This window comes from Pteropus alecto, unplaced genomic scaffold, assembly GCF_000325575.1.
Source record: "Pteropus alecto unplaced genomic scaffold, ASM32557v1 scaffold3, whole genome shotgun sequence".
NCBI lineage: Eukaryota > Metazoa > Chordata > Mammalia > Chiroptera > Pteropodidae > Pteropus > Pteropus alecto.
Genome location: NW_006442484.1, coordinates 52,360,812 through 52,370,811, shown reverse-complemented (window position 1 = coordinate 52,370,811; position 10,000 = coordinate 52,360,812). Strand labels below are relative to the sequence as shown.

Here is a 10,000-nt window from a genome sequence, read left to right as displayed (position 1 = left end):
CCTCATCTTGGTGAAGTCAGTGTGACAGCACTTCATTCATTTCAAGGTGTTGGCTATCTGTATTAGACAGTAAATTATTTTAAAAATTAGTAGATTAATTTCATATAATAAACCATGTTATGGTTTCTGTCCATGAAAAAAAAAAATCGCTGTATCCTCTATCACCAACAAATTTAAAATACATGAGTAAATGAAAAACTGCTTTTAAATTAGAAATTGAATAGTAATTTTACAACTTATTCATATTTTTAAAATATTTTAGAGAATGTGAATTGTGAAAATAAAATCAAGTATCAATATATATTGTTCTTACTAATAACATATTACTGCCATTATACCATAATCTATAATTATGTTTTACATTAACAGATAAGAGCATGTACACAGTTATGAACACAGCAAGATCCAATCATAATTTGTTTATTTTTCTCAAGAACACAATATTTTAAAAAAAGGACTCCTTAGAAATATCAAACGTTTTGTGACTCTATATGAAGGTTTTATTTTTATCATATATTACTTGAGAAAATATTAGATGACAAAATCTATTATGATTTAATAAATATAAATTATTTGCTTTTTTCAGAAGCATCTTTATACATCTAAAAAAGATAAACAGATAATTATTTCATCTGTGGAAAATACAGATTACGGAAATTTTTACAGTAACTGCATTGTGTCACTCACTTTCGAATTCTACAAAGTGGTAGCCACTTAGCACCCTAAATTTTGTGCCAAAATACTTAAAATTTTACGTTGTTTGGCTAATTTCTTCCTCAAATATAATTTTGATTCTCTAAAAAGAAATTCCTATACATTCTAAAGTAGAGCTCAGACTTGAGACTGATAAATGTCAGTTCTTAATAGTAAGGATCTCATGCAGATAGGAGCTTGACAGAGGAATAGACGAGATCATTCCCTATTCTCAGAATTCTACCTAAACCAAGGAATTGCTCAAAGCCAGACCTATTAAATCAACAGACATGCAAGAGCAACTACCTAGATGAAGGGGATTCATTTACATATGTCAAATTACATCCCTGTTCAAAAAAAAAAAAAGGTAGAAATTTAAGTGGGTTTTAAATAGGTCAGGAAAATCTACTCAAGTTTAGAAGGGCCTCTCAGCTACTAGACAAGTGATTATATCCAGGCAGCACTTGAAAGCCAGAAATTGCTGCGCTATGCTGAATAAATTCTCCTCAATGACCTTTCCATGACAACTTTCTCATTTCCTATAATGTGAAGACAATTAGGTGTTAAATTACGTGATTGTGGAGCAAAGAAGCAACATTTGAAGCAGAGGTTTTGCTGCAGAATGTATTGGGTGAACGTGTAAAAATAGCTCCTAACAAGTAATAGAGTTGTACAATGTCCAGCCACTTAATTTAACAAATGAGAGAACTGACATCCCAATAACTTCGCTGACTTGATGAGAGTAACATAGCAATTTTGCTTCAGAATAGCACCAGAACTCACAATTAAATTCTCAGGCTAGTGAACTTTCTATCAAAATGTTAGTTTTATACTTTTAAATGATTCAAGTTAGCATTTGTCTTTCCAATCATTCATTCACTTTATAACAATTTAATGATGTCTCTGAGACAAACCCCAAATGCAGAAACTTGTGGCACTGCATGAGAGTTTCTAGCTATCGTGAGATTAATAAAACAATCCCTACCCTCAAGGAAGTCAGTCTTCAGTCAATACATAGACTTTTGAGAAATTTCTATGAGTCAGGTACTATTTTAGGTGCTGGGCATAGAGTGGTGGACAAGGCCAAAAAAAATCTACCTTTCTCATTGAGCTTAACCAATAATACAGGGGTGTAAAGTGTACATTAAATATTTCAAACACACAGAGGTAAAGAACCTAAAGCATATACCAAATGCATCTGAAAAGGGGAGCTTCAATTTCAATGGGATCAATAGTAGAGGCTAAAAGAAGAAAATAATCTAAACAAATGCATAATCAAGAGGAAGATCAAAGTATGTTTTGGACCTATAATATATTTTGGGTGGTTAGTATAGGGGAAAGTGGAGGATTTTCAGAGACATATCTGTAGAGTGTTTATATTGGGGCTCACTTATACATTATTGGCAAGATGGAGTTGCTTGTATAAATACTGCCTCATTTTATCCAAGTTAATATTCTTCTCATTTATTTATCTTTATTTATTAATTATGCCACCAATGATAGCAAACATAATAAAGCGATACCGCTTACATTTTCTGAAGAATGGAAGAAACTGTACTACAGCGACAAAATAGCCCCTAATACAGTCAAGGCAACAGCCCAATAAGCAACAATAATCTTCTTAGTTTTTATTAATCATGTTTCAGTCCTTTCTCCTGGAAAGAAAAATGTCTTAATATGCCAAGGACCATCCACCTCTTGTAGGCGGAGTCATAGGCTTGCCTCTTTTTGGATGATACTATTAGAAATTTTATTCTCTTTGTTTCCTATAACTGAAGGCCTTGCTGACCACTGTCTACATACTTTCTGGCCTAAAGATTAACCTTCGCCCACACTCTCCGTCAGTAATCTTCCAACATCAAATCTGACACAGAGAGCTGTCAGAGAAGAAGAGAAAACCAATTTTTTAAAAATCTTTATTCTGTTTTTTTTTTTTTATTTTCATCTTAGCTGGAACTATGAAGAAAAAAAATGTAAATAATTGTTTTCTGCTCTACTTGATTTTTTTCCTCATGACCCAGAACTTTGCTCTACTTTCTCCTCTCTCAGGTTCTAACCAGATTTCACAGAAATTCTCAACTCTGACAGTGTGTGTTTATGCAATTATTGTCAGCAGAGCTAGAATTTTGTTATGGTTCACTCACACTACCAATTTCTAGTCTAGTCGGATATTGGTTGTTCTCAGGAATATTATGCAGTTTGTGGGGTCAGGTAGCTGATATTCAAATCTGCTGGAAAGTGACTATAGAACAAAATTCCTAAACATATACTTAAAGAATCTAAATATCTTTATAGTTTGCCACTAGCACTCTTAGAATTCAAAGGTCTTGATTAGCATTTTATTCAGATATTGGTATAAACTGTGGATGACTCAAACTACACAAAATAGAAAATTCAGCTCAAATTTGAGTAATTTTCCTGTGATGGGGTGATGGGTGATAGTGTTCTCATCTGTGCTAAAGGAATAGACTTCGGGTGGTGAGCACACACTGAAGCATACAATTGCAATATTATAAAATGTACACCTGAAATTTATATAATGTTATTAGTCAATGTTACCAAATAAATGTAATAAAAAATTTAAAAATTAAAAAAAATAAATACCTATTTACAATGTTTTTTGTAATTCTTTATTGAATTAATCTACAAAGCTAGGAAGTCAAATGATTTTTTTGACTACTCTGTTGTAAATTTTGTTATTATTAAAATATTAAAGTAGAGGCTGAGATTCTACATAGATTCAGTTATACTTAATTTGTAGACTTAATTTCCAATATAATCATGGTACTATAATACATTCATTATTATGCTCTATAAATTGTAGTAAAATGAAAGGAAGTTGATTGTAGATTAGAGATCTACAAAATCATACTTATGTGCCTAGCGTGTGTGAGTGTGTGCGTGTGTGTGTGTGTGTGTGTGTGTGTGTGTCATATGATTTGACCAGTTTAAGATAAAAATAAGAAGAGACTGGTTATCATTGTTCTTGATTAAATTTACTAATAAATTGAATTGAATAGCTGATTTGTGAATAACTAAGAAAGTAAATATGTGAGGCTGCAGACACTATAAAGGAATGAAGAGCATGCTGTTGGTATGCAGTACAGCTGGTGCTAATGTGTCATTTCCTTATCAACAATTTTGATATTATATACCTGATGGGCTTGGTTGAATCCTGGCATTTAATTGTAAACATAATTTGCCACCTCCAAAGTGTGCCATCCCCAAAGTGGAACATCTGACAAATGTGCAAACAGATTTTTTACTGCAAATTTGTAACACCTCAGTGCCTATCACTGAGAAATTCATCTGCAGATCCAGTATCTTATTATTCTTCTTTAATTTGAATAAGTCTGGAAAAAAATAATAAAATGTGAGGAAATAATTATATTATAGAGAAAGCCCTAGTAACATTTGATACTTACTTAAAGTTTCCTTTACATATAAAGACACACTTTCAGATATTTTTTGCACATAAACACTATTTCTATATGTCTTATTCTAGTAGAAATTCACATAGTAGAACAGTTTTCAGTATATTTGATCAATTTTATGAGTATAGGAATATTTTCAACTTTAGAAAGAAATACTGATAATGACTATTATCATAATGAAATAGTTATATAACTGCCTTGATTGAGCGTTAAATTTAAAAAAAAATAGAGTATATTTGCATGTATATGTTGATGCGACTCTGTGACTACATATGTGAATGTGTACACTGAGTATAAGAAACAACTGTGAACATATATAATTGACTTGTTAATAACCTTAAATCCAGATGAATCTTACAACTGGGTATGATAATTATTGATAGCAGAAGCTGGCAAACTCTAAAAATAGTAAGCATTTAGACTTTATGGCCATATGGTATTTGTCTCAACTTCTCAACTCTGTTATTGTCAGGGGAAAAGCAGTCATAAGCAATATGAAGACAAATGGGACAAATGGGTATGGCTGTGCTTTAATAAGACTGCTTACCAAAACAATTGACAGGTTAGATTTGGCTCATGAGCCACAGTTTGCCCATTCTTGTACAGACGAAAAAACTAATATGTGTTTGACCTAACAAACGATTCAATTTAAACATTTATTAGAATTGATTGCCTTAATCCATTTTACTATTTTAATTCACTGGGGAATTTAATGAAATAATTATTTTTTAAAAGTTTATATTTATATTTTATAAAAGTATTTGGAATTTAAGAGTTTACTTAGTACTCCTGCCACTTATCAAGCAAAAGATATGTAAGAGTATCTGAAGAATCAAAGTATTGATGTTATTTGAATAGTTTATATACTGTATATAAATAAATATATATACAAATATATATTCATACATACATTATACATATATAGATAATCGTATTAGAACACTTTTAACCTCCACCTTAAAAACCTAACACTCACACTGATTGTATTACTATGAATATACAGTATGTATATTAGATACATATATATTATAAAAAGGCCCTAGTATATTTACAAGTAAAATATTGACCCGTCAAGACAACAAAATTGCTACTTTTTAACAGTTTATAGAATATGTATCTTATAAGTTACCAAATGAATGGAACCAGGATAAATGAATCTTCTAAACAAACATGCAATTATGTTTTCTATACCATTCATCTTTGTACTGACTAGAAAGTTCATAATAATTTATTTTTTACCCTGTATTATTTAATATCGATTCATATGAGTAACACTATTAAGTATATGTATGTTTTCTTTCCTGCATAGTTTTCTTCTACTTCCTTTCCCTTTTGTTGTGTCTCTTCAACTTATATATATATAATTTTGTAAATAATTTCATTGAAAGACATGAAATCTTACAATTGTAAAACAAAATATATATATATATTTTTATTTCTTTAACTATTTGGGAGATGCCCATTAAAATATTTTATAACAGAATTAATACCCTATATTTTAGCTTTGTAAATTATATCCACTATACTACACACAGCATGGCATATCCCTTTTCCAACTGATTTACACAAATACATATTGTCTAACAGATGCTCTTTCAATAATGAACTCCTTCAAGCCTTGATTTGGGTATAGAAAATATTGTTTAAGGTAGAATTTTAAATCCATTAAAATTGGGTTCATAAAAACTAGCTAAAACAATATACCATACTCTCCTAAAAAGTTAAACTTGAGTAATTCACAATATTATTTTTATTCAAGAGAAAGACATGTTTCTAAAATGTACTGTGTTAAAGAGTATGCTTATGAACATAAGTGCAGAGGTAAAAAATAAAAAGTAAACAATAATAGTTTTTGTATTTTGTAAAGCATTTCATTAAATTTTAATATTTACTTCTAAATTCTAATATTTATTTCCGGATGCCTTCTATTAAACATGTGCACTTCTCATTCCTTTTTGACTATTATTTAAATCTTCAAATGTTAAGTATTTAATGCTTCTTCAGCCATAAAAGTGTATTCATGCACAAATTAAGAGACTTTTAAAATATAATCTACTTAACTAATTTAAAAATACACAATTAATGCTTTAGCATTAAAATCCATAATTTCATACCTGCATTATTCTAAAACTAATTATGGATGTCAAGTTTATATCTTGCTTTAAATATAAGGGGTTCACATTTCTCTCTGAATATAATTTTTCTCTTCAAATTTTAATTTTTTAGCATTTCTGCCAAAAAATGTGAATTTGTACACAAATCAATTCAATCTCCCAACTAATGAAAATAACATGTAATTTTTTAAAATAACAGTTTTAGCTTTTGATAAGCAGGAGAAAATATGTATTTAAATGGTTCTAAACTATACTATAAAATAAAACATAATCTATATTGCAAAATAAAATATGGTAGAAAAATAAAAGTATACATAATATATGGTTATATATGTATATTCACTCACATTATTAACAATTCTATAATATTTAAATAAATTAAAAGTAAAGTCTATACTGAACTACCTGAGAGCCTCATATTATCTGTAAACATTAATATTGATTTAAACTCTTCCCATAAAGTGAAAGTATGATAGCTTTTAATTGGTAATTCTGTAATTTAAAGAAAATATATTTTCATATATAACTATATTGTATACATGTATATAGTTACAAAATATAAATTTTCTATTTTAAATGAAAAATATAAAAATACATCAACAACTCCACATTTATACTTGTATTCTAAATCTAATATTGAATTCATGTCTATTTCTTGCTCTTTCTCATTAAGTAATATTGATCTGCCCAAATATGCAAGGCTAAAAGGAGCAGCTGGAAAATTGAATGTTTTAATAAGTGTTTTTCCTAGGCTACACCTCTATATTGGACACTTAAATTACAAACAACACAAATTATACTCTACAGTGACATTCCTGTTCAGCAGTCAATTAATGGAACAAACTAAAAAAAAAAGAATCTGTGGGAGTTTTTTTTGTTTGATTTTAAAAATAGAAATATTATACAATATCAAGTTGGCTGTCATACTTTTTATTTTGTGTTTTCTGAGCCTTTCTCCAAGCTGTGCAGGTACTTAGGTACTTCTCTCCTCTAATTATAAAGACAATAAGATATCTAAGTTCAACAAACAAGTCTTCATTTATCCAATATTCATTCTGAGAATTATTTGTTATTGCATTTTGATAGAAGGAAGCCTTTACAAGTATCTTTCAAACATGTAGTTTTATCCACTCCTTTCTCCCTTTCCTTTTTTTTTTCTTTCACTCTAAATAAAATGGCAAGCAATTAAACCAGGTTGCTATATTTGGTGCATCCAAACTTCAGGAGTTGATAGCATAATGATTTTAATAACTACTTTAAGTGTAACATGGTGACAAGTTGACACCTGAGGTTTGTGTCCTGCAATGTTATTTTCTAGTATTCTATTGTTACGCTACAGGAATAGTAATATGATTACAGTGAATGTTACGTTTTCTTTGCCTCTAATTTAGATCTTATATACATATGTAGCACACATTTTTTTCAAGATATTCAAGGTAAAGCATATATTAAACTGAATAAGAACTATCTAAAGAACACAGATAAAAGTTATAGCACTACTTACACTACTGTTTCCTCATCATTGAAAGCAAAACATATACAGTAGTTCCCCCCTTATACACTAGAGATAGGTTCCAAGACCCTGGTGGATGCCTAAAACTGCTGATAGTAACAAACTCTATGTATACAATGTTTTTTCCTATACATACATACCTATAATAAACTTTAATTTATAAACCAAGCACAGTAAGAGATTAACAATAATAACTAATAACAGAAGAATTATAACAATATGCTGTAATAAAAATTATGTGAAAGTGGTCTGTCTCTCCCTCCCTCCTCTCTCACTTTCTCAAAACATCTGATAACTGATATGATAACCAAGAAGGCTACTAAATGACTAAGGGGTGGGAAACGTGCAATGCAGATATGCTGAACAATGGGATGATTTATCCTTGGCAGTGTGTAGTATAGCTTGAGATTTCATCTCACTACTCAGAATGATGAACAATTTAAAACTTACAAATTGTTTGTCTCTGGAATTTTCCATTTAATATTTTTAAACTTCAGCTCACTGTAGGCAACTAAAACCCCAGAAAGCAAAATCACATATAAGAGGAGGGGATATAGAAACACATGATTTCCTTCATGCCTTTTGATAATTCACTAGAACTTTATTCAAACATAACAATGCAATTTCTACTAAGTTTTTAAAAAAGGCTTTAATATATCTGACCTTTAATTTCCTTTTTAGTCACTAAAAATCCTATGGGCAAATTTAATTTTTCATTGAGAAAAATATCTTTAACTATTTTAGAACTCAGGCTTAGTATAGTAACTTTGCTTTTAAATACTTTAAAAAATAAAAAAATTGGCCTAAATATACATAAAAAGATGGTAAATATTACATATTAATATGTATTAAAAATACCTACTATTATTACATATGTCATGGTTATTTGTCTTATTATTTTATCTTGCTTGAAAAACTTCTTGCTAATCATCCTGATTATGATGATCGATTAGTAGTATTTCCAAACTATCACTAAAAGTATTCATATGAGAAATGTAATTTTAAAAATACCTGTTCATTTAAAAATGTTGAAATATTTTCATCCAAATTAAATATACAATTTTTTTTTATATTTTACTAAAATTGTGTGCATTCTAAGGTATAACAATATTAAATTTCAGTATCTCTATTTAATACTCCATTAGAGAAATGAACTCATAGAAAAAAAAAGGAATTGTGAATGGATAAAAGAGTGGGGCTATTCTGTTAATAGCAGTAGCTTTACAAGTATTTTCTCTCCTGTATTGTGTTGGAGAAATTGTTCTATTCTGAGTTGCTCAGTAATTGCCTACTTATTTATTCAATGTCATTAAGTACTTTTTAAAGTCAGTAGTGATGGACACACAAAATAAAAACTAGTCATTACTAGTTTTACTATAAATATCTCAGTGGACATTTTCTAATTCCCTTTGATATGAATTTAACTTCTATGTTTGTTTGGTTCAGAGATGATTAAACATTTTCAAAATCTTAGTTTGATTTCTTGATTCTCTCCAGAATTGTAGATGATATGTAAAAATACTAAAAAAAAAACCATAATTATTGATATAACATACTCTCCTTATTTATTTATTTTTAATTTAAGAAATGATTTAAATTTTTCCCTCTCCATTTACCTATCCCTCCTTCCACCCCACTCCCCTCTGGTAATCACTAGTACATTGTCCATGTCCGTGAGTCCCTATTTGATTGTCTGTTCTTTTGTTGCTTTTAGGTTTATATTCCACGTATAAGAGATATCATGTGATTTTCAACATTTTCTGTCTGGGTTATTTCACTTAGTATGATTATTTCAAGGTTTATGCATGTTATTACAAATGGCAGTATTTAATCTCTTACAGCTGAGTAATATTCTGCTGTATATATGTACCACTGCTTCTTTAGCCAATCATCTATCGTAGGACACTTCAGTTGCTTCCATGTCCTGGTCACTGTGAATAATGCTGCTATGAACATTGGTGTGCAAATATCTTTTCAGATATGAGTTTTCAAGTAAATACCCAGTAGAGGGATTGCTGGATCATATGGGAGATCAATTCTTAGTTTTTGAGGAAGCTACACACTGTTTTCCATAGTGGTTGTACCAATTTGCAGTCCCACCAGCAGTGTATGAGGGTTCCTTTTTCTCCACATCCTCTCCAACATTTATTATTACTTGTCCTATTGATTATAGCTATTCTAACAGATGTGAGATGGTATTTCATTGTGGTTTTGATTTGCATTTCCCTAATAGCTAGTGATGTTGA

At 29.7% G+C, this 10,000-nt stretch overlaps 1 protein-coding gene across 1 annotated transcript in view; it reads right to left on the bottom strand.

Annotated features, from left to right (window-relative positions):
• ZNF804A (zinc finger protein 804A) overlaps positions 1-10,000 on the bottom strand; it is a 234,246-nt gene that overhangs the window by 70,140 nt on the left and 154,106 nt on the right.